We start from the raw sequence: 13,921 nt of genomic DNA on the forward strand, positions 1-13,921 counted from the left end.
CTTGAATTTTCTAAGTGATGAAGATGAAGAATATGATAAACTTATCATCTTTTATCTTAATTATATTATGCATCCATGTGGGCCAAGGCCCATACCATATTACACGGCCACTTGGCCCTTTTGTTTAAGAATTATTAACTTCCCATAATTCACTTTTAACCCTAAATTTTCCTTAATATTTCCATGAGCCACCTTGTGAATTTCCGTTTTTACCCCTAGCCTTTCTTAATATTTCCACATCAAAAAAATTCACATCTGGAAACTCATTCACTACTGGGACAGACTGAAGAGTTGGTGGTTTTGCTTATGTGTCTTGAACCCGGACAAAATGATAAATATAGCCCTTAGCAATCATCTTCCTTGCTTTAAGATAGGAAATAAACCTATCTCTCGAAGACGCTGTATTACCTTTCCATTTTCTTTGCAAGACTGGTTCTCCCGGAAACTGAAATTGAACTATCTTTGTTTTACAATCAACATTAGCGTAACAGGAGGCAACCAATCCATACCCATAATAACATCAAATTCTAACATTTTTAACTCACGTAAATCAGCCATAGTGTGGCGGTTGCAAACTACGACCACACAATTCCTATATACCCGTTTAGCTACCACTGGATCGGACACCGGAAAAGGTTTGATTGGCTCAGGTTTCACCCCAATACGATTAGCGATATAAGGAGTAATAAATGACAGAGTAGAACTCGGATCAACCAAAGCATACATATCATGAGAAGATACTGACAATAAACTTGTGACAACATCAGGGGAAGACTTAAGATCCTGCCATCCCGCTAGTGCATATATACGATTCTGAGGGCCGCTTAAACTGGGTGCTCCTACTCTACCTCTATCGCGATTTACTAGTGCCTGCGAACTTTTCCCCAAAGGGCGCACAGACGATAAAGAGCCCACTACTGATCCTGTGGGTTGGGCTCTACCTCTGACCGCAGGCATAGCAAGCATCTGAGCCTAAGTGGCACTGTCTCGAATGCAGCCTACCACATTGATTGAGCTGTGGTAAGAGTGGTCTAATATGGATGGACTCACCTCAATACTGGGACCCTGAAGCTCTAGAGCTCTGACCCGATCCAGAATAAATGGGGTCATTAAATCTTTTTCCCGCGAATCGCGAAGGTGCACTGGCCGCTGATTGGCCTGTATGACTGGAATACTGCTGTTTTTAACTCCCTCTGAACTCGCTAGCGGCACCAAAAGATTTGGCCCTCTTACTATACCTTCTATCAGCGTCATGCTCGCTCCTCTATAGCTGCTACTGTTTCCTCTAAATTCTGAGCATGGGTCTGAATACGAGCAATATCCATCCCGTCCTGGAGCGAAGCTGTCAAGCATTCCTTAATCAAATGCGGTCCTAAACCACTTATGAACCGATGTACAAGGTCCCCCATATCAGCTACCACGGTAGGAGCATACCTAGCCAAGGCATTAAAGCGACGACTGTAATCTTGGACACTTATATTCCCCTGTCAGAGATTCAAGAACTTGTCGGCTCGGGCCCATCGAAACTCCGGTGGTAGATAATGTCGGAGGAAGGCATCCACGAACTCTTGCCAAATATGGGGAGGTGCATTGCCCCTCGTGAAGACATCCAAGTGTTGTACCAGTGGACGGCCACATCCCGCAGTCTATAAGAAGCCAATTCCACTGACTCGGTATCAAAAGCATGTATTATTCATAGCGACCTGAGCATCTCATCTATAAAGCCCTGCGAGTCTTCATCCGGCTTCGACCCGTAGAATTTTGGAGGATTCAGACTAATAAAATCGCGGGCTCTTGCACTAACCGCTTAATCCTGGCTCGTGCCCTGCCGCTGAACTGGAGTGGCAACCAACTGGGTCAGTAACTGAATAGCCTCAGTCATCTGCTGGCCTGAGGCAACTGGTGGAGGAACTAGGGTGCTAGAGCTGGAGCTGGAGCTGAAGCCCCTTCATGCTCCTCAGGTAGAGGTGGAGTAGGAGAGGTCCGAGATGGAACCTCGTTATGAGACTCATCCTCTTCTATCTCTGCCGGTGGCTCCCGTTTAGTCCTTCCTCCTGCCACTGTCTTGCCCTTTTGGGCCGCTGTAACTTCCCTCTTCATAGGCATTGCTGAAATCATAACACACGATAAGGAAAAAAGAGAGTCCTGATAACATAGCTCTATCGCACGATTTAAGATAAGAAGAAGGTCAATTATTCCTAAAATGCCCTGCAGCCTCCTGTTTATAAGTGTGGCGCGCTTCACACACATAAGCAGGACTCTACCGGACACGGCTCGTAGACACGCCCTAGGACAAACTGCTCTGATACCACTTTTTTCACGACCTGACTAGAGGGCCATGATGGGCACCCGGAGCTAACCCACCGAGTACCTCTAAGCATACATCTCATAATCATTTCAAGGTAGGCCATAAACTACCTTATATGCATCATACTCTGTAAGTACATGTATCACAAGTTAATGGCATGTCGTTATGTAGTCATCAACAACCGTGCCCATAAAGATAAGCCAAAAGGCTGTCTAGATACTATATATCAACATATACCAATAAGACTACGGAATATATAAATACATACATCGGCTTACGAGCCTCTATATATAGAATATAGGAATCCATAAGGACGAGGCAGGACTCTGCTATACCCAAGTCTATGTATACAAAAGAGTAGTACCAATAGGCTGCAACTCCGGGACAATTGGAGCCTTTCTGAAACTCTGCTGATAAAGCTCCTAAGGATCAGGTCCGTCTACCTATCTACCTGCAGGCATGAATGCAATGTCCACAAAAAAATATGTCAGTACGAATAATGTACTGAGTATGTAAGGCATAAAAATAATATAAGAAGAAATGTGGAACATAAAATGAGATAAAGATAACCTGTACATCTTATTGCCTCATAAGGCGAATATCATGCATGCTAACTTTATTTTAAAAAAACATCATATATATATACAAGGAAACTACCCGGCCATATAGGCACGATGTTATCATTATTAGCCCTCGTCCGGCCCTCCCGCGTCCGGGGCGTAAGCTGCCCACTGCAGTGGTGTGTCTGCCCAGCGCCTATAGGGCGGCGCGGTGTTATATTACCCAGCCATGTAGTCACGGTGTTATTAAAATACGTACATATTTATAAAGTATTCATAGGAGCCCAATTAAAAGCTACAACTCTATTGGAGTGACGTAAGGTCGGTAACCTCCAATTTATATTATGGAGCAATCATCATCATTATATCTCACCTTGAAGGAACAAGTAACATAAGGTGCGATCAACAACAACGAATAAATTAAGGAAATCATGAAATAAGCTCAATAATCTCATAATAGCATTAAATCCATAAGCTTTGGAATCTCAAAAATGGCATCAGCATCATCATTATCATCATGGAACACACTTATCTTTAGCATCATAAGAAACTCTAAGAATCATGAACTTATATCTTTTGGGAATAAGGATGTTATGGAAAAAATGTATGAATTCACAACAAATGAATCTTTCCTTTGGAAAGAAAGGGACTAGCCTCAACATACCTGATTGATCTCCTACTACCTAACGCTTATTCTCCCGGGCTCGTAAATCTACATTCAAGAGAAATCATACTACTGTTAGACTTATCATCATATGCCTATCTCAAGTTTTTAGATTATATTCCTTTAGAATTCTGTAAAACATTCGGGCTGCATCTCCCCTGTTTATATCCCTAGCCCAAGATCACAATACCAACAACCAATACAACAACAGCAAAACCAACACCAATAACATCATTATCGATACCTAAAATATTCCATAAAACATCCCACACGATGTCTTTCTAATTTCTCAACCAACAATTTGGTATACGATCATTTAATAGCTCCATCTCCATAATTAAACCTAAATTAATAGCAATAAGAAGAAATTCATACCTTACTTTTGCTAAAACCACAATATCTTCAATATTCACCTTGAATTCCAACCAATATTCACCGCGATACAATATTATCATCACAACTACACGCTATCTGAACCTGAATCCGGATATTATACTTAATTCGCGTTAAAATTTGATGATTGGAAGTTGGGGGAAATTTCAAGAATGTTTGGGGTGTTTGGAGAGGTGTTTTGGATCAAAATGAGGGGGTAAGCCCCCTTTTATTAAGTTCTAGAGTCAGGTTGCACCGACCTAGAAATTGCTCAGCGCGTTCGCTCCACCTTAGGGCAGGTTCGCCCTGAGTTGACCCTTGGTCCTCTACGCATTCGCGCCACCTCCGGTCGCGTTCACACACAACTAATCTCTACTCTGGCAGTCTGTATTAAAATGCCCATAACGCTTGATTCCGATGTCGGATCGATGTGCGGTTTGTTGCGCTGGAAACTAGACTTCCTGAACTTCAATGTAGGCTTTGGTTTCCCTTCAAAACTTCTAATATACTAAATGATATTCTTTCCCCAATTTAGACCAAATTTTTCGTGTGAAATCTTACCCAACTTTTTCCAAAAGTTCCAAACACTTAAGTCTCCTTGACTCACTTGTTCTCCAACCTTTCCCTGACCTATTACATGAGTTTAAACCCTCATAATCGTAAGATAGGCACATATAATCTCGTATATCTTTGGAAATAACTCCGGTGTCCACAATTAAACGACTAATAACTAATGAATCTCAAGGTACAAAACTACGAGGTGTAACACTTTGGATCATTATAGGTTCCACGAAGGGTGTGACGAAGACTATAAGGATTGGTTGAGGGAACATTGCAAGGCACCCTCGCTCCTGGACCTAACCTTTACCACTGTGTTTAAGGAAAGTCTTACAAAGCTGAGATCAAGGCCTGTTTGACCCAAAGGCGAGCTGATGATAGGGATACCAAATACTTGGAGAAGATTGAGTGCGATCAAGCTATCATAGCTAGCTTGACACATAAGTTGGGGTTCACACATGAGTTCTTGGAAGATCATGATGATTTCTTGATGAAAGCGATGGACGAGACCTCACCCATGACATTCACTGAGAGAGGATTCTTGATGGAGTCATTGTTGACATTAACTCATATCAGGATTCAAACCGCCCTTCGAAGGGCCAAGAAGGATAGGACTAAGAGAGCTTCATCATCTACCACTGGAGGCCATTTCTGCTGATTTTTCTTTAATGCTTTATCATATTTTGTAACCCCTTTGGGAAAATATTATTAACGAAAGTTATGATTTATAGGGCAATAGTTCGATTCAACAAATGGCACAATCATGTTTCAACCAACTAGAAGAGCTTTGTTCAAAGGTCTTAAAAATGCGCTTAGCATAATTTTTCGCAATTATATGATTATGTAATTACATGCCTATATGCTTTTCGTCTGTTGGAATCTAAATGAATGATTGATGCAACGTTCCAACCACTGCCCAAAAGAAAACACAAAAGAATGCCAAAATAACCGAAGAGCACCACATGCCAAATGACTAACCATTTGAACCTCTCTAAAAAGGTTGATTTGCTACCATAGACGCTCAAGATAGCCAAAGTGCCACCACCCCTATTGTCAACTTGGTTAGTGAGGAAGAAAGCAAATATTCCCTCTGTGAGAAGATCAGTAGGCTGGAAGGAAAGATCAATTTGGTCAAGGAAAATATCAAAGAGACCGACCAAATCTTGGATCTGACCGGAAGTCCGCCAAAAGAGGATACGAAAATGGAATGATACTGAGAGAACCTCTCAGACGAGGTCGATGGAATGGTAAGAAGCTAAATACCGTTTCTTGGTAAATCTGAAACACCTAAATAGGAAACTGAAGCTCCCAAGGAGAAGTCTGAACCTTACAAGGAAGAACAAAATTGGCCGTCCAAAAAGGCCACCACTGTTGCCTTTGTTGCTGAAGGTGAGAATTATGACATACCTCAATGGTCCACCTGCCAACTGTCACCAACTTAGTGGCCAATTGCCCTCAAAGCTCATGCATGCCCCTACAGAGTCACACTAAGGCATGTACGATGCGAGGAAATCCAGAAAACAATGAAAGCCGTGGGGGCTACGTGCTCTGGTAATGAGAGGCTCCCAACATGCGCCCCAATTTAAGCACACAAAAGGTGCCCATTCGACAAAAATCAACTTGGACACAGTGCCGATGAATGCGTGGCCCTTAGAAGAAAGATCATAAGACTAATTGACGACCTATCAGACATATTGTACGCTCACTTTGGGCCCATTTTACGGCCCGTAAATCAAATCCTACCGTAAATTGGTAACAGGGCCTGTGATTTTTGGGCAAAATTTTATGGCCCATAAATTCTGTCGTAAATCGGCAGAACACTGTTTTAGTCAAACGGGCATAACGTTTTTCACAGATGTCCGTTTGACCTCCATAATATACCATTTGAAAGGTATTTCAAAGATACACAACTTTTAAGAAGGAAGTTTCCCAAATTTCATATATATTTTTCCGTATATTCACTTTAAGTGAGACCTGGTGCAAACTCACTTGAAAACATGCTTCGTAGGGTAGCTTCCGACTTTACTTTGCCCAAGGACTCTTCTTATGGATTAATTGGGTTTCAAACACCCTTTCTACACTACTCATATTGGGTTCATTATATCCCCATCATACGAGTCAAATCTTAGCCAGAATGAACGAGGTGTTACAATTAAGACCTATCTCTTATGGAAGTGATACGAAGAAAAATCAATATCGGATTAGGTCTTCCCTTCGTAATAGATAGAAAAAACCAAATAATTTCCTTGTAATATGAACTATGCGATGACCTGATTTCCCAAGGTGGAATATTTAGGCAGTCCATATAGGACTCGGTCAAATTAATAGAAAAACGATCAATTACTTTTTTTCCGAACCACGTTCGACCTGATTCCTACTATGATAGGATACCTAGGCGCTCCTCGAGCTCGGTCGTACCAATCAAAAAACCCCAGAAACCACTAGGAAGCCACAGAGATAGAGCTTCAAGATGAACTTGGAGTTGGCACGAGAGTTCGCCAACGCATATTCAACTAGGGCAAAATTTTTGACAGGATCTCAAAAATTCCTTCACAACAAAAAGGCGAAAGAGTCAACCTACCCTAAACCCTCAACTAGGGCAGAATTTTTGAGAAGATCTCCTAAATTCCTTCGTAAAAATCCAACACAAGAATTTGCCGAAATAAGACCTTAAACAAGGGCAGAATTTTTGAGAGGGTCTCAAACATTCCACCAGACGAAGCCAGAGTGTCGCCACAAGAGGTTTCAAATCACTGAAGATTCTCACTCAAATTCACGTGTCATGACGATAAACATAAATACCTTTTGAAAAAATTGTATTTCTTTTACAGTCAAAGGTTTTTTTTATCAACGTTTTGAAAAAATATTTCATTTACTTCAAAACAAATTCATCTCTCACTACCGAATCCAAAAGGATCAGAACCAGAAACATAACCAGTGACTAAATGACGCGGCAGGAGCCGATGACCCAGATTGATCGCAGAAGAAACTAACCCTCTTTGTGTTATATCCCGCATTTTCGTGCAATCGAATAATTCAATACAATCGCGGGAAGACGACAAGCAAGGCCACATTTTATTTTGTTTGGCACATGAGTTGCCTATGAAAAGTCTAGAAGTGGAAATATGGAGAAAGACGAAGGGCAAATTTGGAAGTCGGAAAAATGTTTCATAAATTATTAGAACTAGCCAAGAATACAAAGTAGGCTTGAAATATTTTTTTTTAAGTAAAAGAGAGGCCCAACCGGCCATGGTTATGGGCTAGGCCCAAAGTGAATTGTATTGTGTGAATTAAATAGATGACTAAGTCATCTTTATCACATAGTTGTCTAGAAACTTCAAGAAAACCAAAGAAAGAAAAGAAGGAGAAAACCTTGGAGGCCTTTCGGCCAAGAGTAGAAATTCCAATGAAATTTGATAAAAATTCTCTTAAAAATCATTTCCTACCAAAAAAAGGGTGCTTAACAAGGTAGAGTTGTTGTTGGAGCAAGAAAGATTCAAAATCATACAAGTTGCCAAGAGATAGGCAAGTGAGGAGTTGAAGAAGAAAGGTGAATTTCAATCTTGTTTTATGTGTTATACATGGTTTATATGTGTTGTAGTATGCTAAAATGAATGAAATTCATGAAGGAGAGGAATATAGTATATGGCCGTGTATATATATATATATGTGTGTGTAGGAGTCATGCTTCAATTATTTTAATTAATGTTTGGTTGTTATTGTTGTGAATGATATGTGGAAAATGGAAGTTGAATGAGTTTGGAGAGATTGTAGTGGTGTATGCATGTTGGAGCCGTGTATATGGCATATGTAGTCGTGTATATGTGTTGAATTGTTGAAGAATAATGAGCAAGTTATATTTAGTGTTTTAGTTGTTGTGTTGTAGATTGCATATTGCAAGTAAAGACTTGATAAGTTTGGTAAAGTATTGGTAATTGGAAGATTATGTATATTGAAGAATAATGTTCTTGCATGGATAGTATGTAATGATATTGGTATGATGTCGTTGGAATATATACTATAAGGTTGTTATCGTGTTCATTGAAGTCGGAAAGTTTTGAAGAAAGTAATAAATTGAAATCATGCATCTTGGATGAAATATGTGAATTGCTAGTGCGATTGTTGATTATGTTAATAGTTTGGCCGGGTTTGAATTACCGGATTGTGTTGGTTGAGAATTTGGCTATGTTGAATGTTGAGGATGGTGTATGTACAGAGGAAATGCTGCCGAAATTTCGGTAGCCAAGTGTTTCCTTAAGATTCTAACTCTAAGTATGCTAATAAGAGTTTTGGTAACTATGACCAAATTGCAGATTTTGACAAGATTGCGACGTGAATTTGGAATAGCAAAAAGGAGCGGCAGAGGTATGTAAGGCTTCACCCTTCTTTCTATGGCATGTCTTAGCAGAAATAAGTTGGGTACGAGCCTCGGGGACAACTCTGTTCCCCGGAATCCGCACCTAAAGTTTTCTACCTTTTGTTCAATAGAATTGAACTAGAAAGTGTGCTAATGGTCGGAAAAACCTCCTAGACCCCTATAACTTGCATAAATGGGACCCGATTACCCTAGAACCCTCACAAGTAATGAAACGACATGTAACATATGCAACTAGTACACGCTACCTCATCCGGCCCGAGGTGGGCCCGTTACTCTCGGATTTTCCTATAGCCTTGGTTGACTTACTTGAAGTAAATCCAAGGGGGACTTTTGATGCCGACCTCATTACCGAATGATAAGTACTATAACTACTCTAACGAGAATGTTTCTATGGGGATAATGATAATGACAATGTTAGACAAGAGAATGTACCTATGACAAGTACGACCGGAACGATTCTACGACTAAGATTTTTAAGCTAAGGGTCCAATGTGAATATGAAATTGATAAACTAATTTTTGAATCGTATTTATATTCCCTAGCTATAACTTTATTTTCTAAGACTCCAAAGCCTATGACTGTCATCTATGATGCCCACGATTTCATTTTACGGTTACTGTAATACTACTCTCCGTTGATAGTCTCGCCTTAAAATACTCGTCCCTTCAAGGTGAGACAAAGCGATCACAAGTAGTCCATAATGTAATCGAAGGCTACCGACTTTACGTCACTCCGATGGGCGTAACTTTCCTTGGACTCCCGTGCATGCTAGTTAGGTGCTACAAGTAGATGTGTATGGGTTTGTATATATATAAGGTAAGTACTTGTATATGGGACATGTGTATGTATAAGAGAGAAGTAAATGTACATGTATATGTATATGGGGAAAGGGGAAGGGCCACTGTTATATTACTACCTGATTCAGCTGGATTCCATCCTGGACGCGGGATGCCCGGACGCGTGATATGGGAGAGCCGTACGCGGCGTCTGTATATATATAATGTATGATATATATATGATGTAATGTGTTGGGTCACCGTTGGGGAGGGAGTTGGAAGAGCCGATGTATTCGGCGTCTGTAAATGTGAATAAAAGATACTGTTTACTGAAATGTACTGTTTTCTGTACACGAGAATAAGTAATATATAAATGTTAATTCCTATGCCTATGAAAAGAAACGTTTCAAAGGTGAAAAGACAAGCCTACATGACAACCGACCTGAAAAGGGGCCTTCCCACGTACAGGTTACCTTCCTGCCTCGTTATATGTCCTATGACTCCATGATATTGTTAATCGTACTCTAGATTACTGTTTATATTATCTTTTATGCCTTACATACTCGGTACACTATTCGTACTGACGTCCCTTCTTGTGGACGCTGCGTTTCATGCCGCGCAGGTCAGCAGACAGGTGGACGTGATTCTTAGGAGCTCTACCAGCGGTACTCTACAGTGCTCCAGTTGTTCCAGAGCCTCACTCCCGCGGTACTATTTTGTGTGTATGTATACTCGGGCACGACAGTATTCGGCCCTTTCTATGTATAAGTGTACTATGTCTATAGGCTCGTAGACAGATATGTATAGTCAGTCAGGTACAGATATATGTATGGTGTCTCGGCATGATTGTTGTATAAAGTAACAACGAAGTTTACTAGTTTATGTTCAGAATGACGCTGCTAATGTTAATGTTCAAAAAAAAAATGGCTCTGTTTACACGGCTTGCTAAGAGGTAAAGGTAATATGATAGATAAGGGAGCTCGGTACAAGTATCGGGTACTCGTCACGGCCCCTAGTCGGGTCGTGACACTTTGGATGCAGGTTCCCAGTGTCGTCAGGTGGTGGACCAGTTATTTCTAACCTTGTTTGCTCATAATGATAAAGAAGGTAAGAAACGGTTCACCGGAGAATATCCCAATCCCGACCAAGCACATAAACCTTGCCAAGAAAGCAACAAAAGCAAAAATCACTGCAAGGGTTACCCGTCTAAGCCACGAAGGCTACAAAATCAAAAAATGTCGCAAGGGTGGCACAATCTAGGCAAAGGGCTACAAAAACTAAAGCGCCACAAGGGTGGCCCAGTTATGCCAAGAAGGCTACAAAAGCAAAAAGCGCCACAAGGGCGACACAATATAGCCAAAGGGCTACGAAATACAAAAACACCACAAGGGCGGCACAATATAGCCAAAAGGGCTATAAAGAGCGAAAAGCGCCACAAGAGTGGCACGATCTAGCCAAGAAAGCTACAAAGGACAAAGGGCCACAAGGGTAGCACAATCGAGCCAAGAGGGCTACAACTAACAATACGTCATGAGGACAATATTATCAGGCCAAAAGGGTCACACAATGGACAAAGTGGTATATCAGAGCAAGAGTGTCATAGCCGACATAAAGGACAAAAGAAAGACAATCTAGTCGAAGGGGCTATAGCAGTCATTCATTCAAACATATGCATTCCAAGCAAAGGCGGATCTAGGATTTAGAAGTTTCGGGTGCCACACCGCTATGAACAGTGGCATACGTAATATTTTGTATGAACAGTAGTACTGTACCCAATATTTTGTACAAGAGATCTTAATATTTACTTAGGACAAGCACTAAATGATATTTTTCATCAAATTTGTAAACTGGAAAGAGTTAAGATTGTTGGTCGAGTCACAAGTTAGAAGAGGTGTAGGGTTCGATTATCGCTTAACTAACATTTTTTAACAATAAAATCTCGCTTAAATATTTGCCAAAAAAATGTCCAATTGTGATTCGAACCATAGACCACTGTAAGCAAACAATAGGTCCTAACCAGCACGCAAGGAAACACTGTGATTATTTATTAACCGTTGTGTTTCCTAACTGTTGTATGTTGTATGCAAGTCCTTAATTGCAACATACTAAAACATAGTCTTAAAAGTGTAGATTCGAACTCGCAACCTTGAAGAGCAAAACGCGACTCTCTACCACTGGCACTTTCTGTTGATCTAATACTCCGGGTGGCAAGATTAATATTTATAGTATTTTTCTTACACATATACATATATACACAGGCTTTCTATCACGACCCGGCTAGGGGCCGCGTCGGGTACCGAGGGCTAACCGCCGAGCACCGCTCGTACTAGTACTCCTTAGGCTTATTTAACAATCATTTATCGGATTCATGCTCGATTTATAAGAAAACCTATTTTCCTTTAGGAACATAATGTTTTTATACACATGAGCCCTTAGGCTAGAAAAATAATATATATGTATATATTTACACAATGACCACGCCATGTAACCACATGGCCCACATTGAGTATCTACGAGCCTCTATGAGATGACATTTACAATTGTACACAAAAGAATCATCATAGGCACCTCCAGGACAATGGGGTGCTTTCAGTCAGCTAACAGCCTCTAAGAATCTGGAGAAAGATCTCCTCCCAGTCTACCTGTGGGCATGAACACAGCGTCCAAAGAAAACGGACGTCAGTACGAATATTGTAATGAGTATGTAAGGCAGGAATGAAATAAACAAACATGATAGGAAGATCATGAGTCGAGAGGCGAAGGTGTAACCTTCACAAGTGTCATAGGCAATCGCATTACTTACATATATCACATTTTATATAATCATGGTATACATGTCATCACATCATATAAATCATCTCATCATAGTCTTCGTCGTTAACCCGCGTCCGGGTAACCATCATATGCCGCCCACTAGTGGTGATCATGCCCGGCCCACTAGGCTCGGTGTAACATCGCAGCCCGCCTTAGCGGTGACATGCCCCGCCATCTAGGCATGGTGGAATCATATGCAGCCCGCCTTAGTGGTGACATGCCCGGCCATCGTGGCGCGGTGGAATTATATCATCACAAAATCAATCATAACACATCACTCTTACACATCTCATACCATAGCATCATGTTATCATTTCTTGGTATTCCATGCATCCCATAGTCGTATTACAAGTTAGCATTATTTATCATATTATTTTCATAGCATACATTAGCGTTAGGAACATACATTAGGCTTTAAGGCAACCACACTATGTCGGGGTGACGTAAGGTCGTGAACCCCCGATTGTGTTATGGACATTTCATGGGTATCATGCCTCGCCTTGAAGGAAATAAGGCATAAGACGAGTGGTAACAATAATAACATCATTAGCATTGTAGGAACATCGTGCCACAATTTCTTGAATCTCTATACTCTAGCTCATTGTCATTATTATCATGCTTATAGGTGATTCGATATATAGAAGGACTCATAAGCTTCATCTTATAGAAGGATTATGGAAAACTTGAAGGATTCATGCCTTTTGAAAGAAGAGTTAAGCCTCACATACCTTTCTCGTTTAAGCAATCTAGCGTTCGCTTATTCTCCTTCAATGTCAAGTCTCTACCTTCAAAAGAGGATTCGTACTAACATTAGTCAATCACTATAAGAATGCACTACTATTTATAGAGACAATTGGGCAGCACTTCGTTTGTTTATACTACTTTTCCCATATTCCATATCAACTCCCAACACCCACAACAACAACTACAATATAGCAATCAACAATCATCATTCATATACAATAACCATGATCCACCATTTCTCTTCATTTCTACCACCTTTATGGTTTTGGGTTCGCTATCATATTTTCTAATGTATCACATTTATCTCATGGTCTACATGTCATTTATAATGCATTCATACTCACAACACACTAACATTCATGATTCAATTCAACTACCATTCACTCATGGCACTATTCACTCATTTATGACCCATTTGCTACGCTTTTCTACAATTCGGGTATCTTAACCTTTCAATACCTTAAACAACATGAAATGGTCATGAAACTTACCTTGGATTATGGTTGAACAAGCCTTGAGTGGAGTCTCTACTCTAGCACTAAAGCCCTACTTCACCTCTTTTGGTTTTCTTTGAGGAAGATGAACTTGAGCTAGGTATCACACTCTTGTTTTCATGAATTTGGCATTGTTGATCTTGATTTCCCTTTGATTCACTTGTATTATTGTGGATGAAGTGTTTTGGAGTATTCTAGAGAATTCTTGAATTGTGAAGATGAGAAATGAAATGAAATGAGCTTGGGGTCCCTT

The sequence above is a fragment of the Lycium barbarum genome, chromosome 4 (assembly GCF_019175385.1).
Source record: "Lycium barbarum isolate Lr01 chromosome 4, ASM1917538v2, whole genome shotgun sequence".
Lineage (NCBI taxonomy): Eukaryota > Viridiplantae > Streptophyta > Magnoliopsida > Solanales > Solanaceae > Lycium > Lycium barbarum.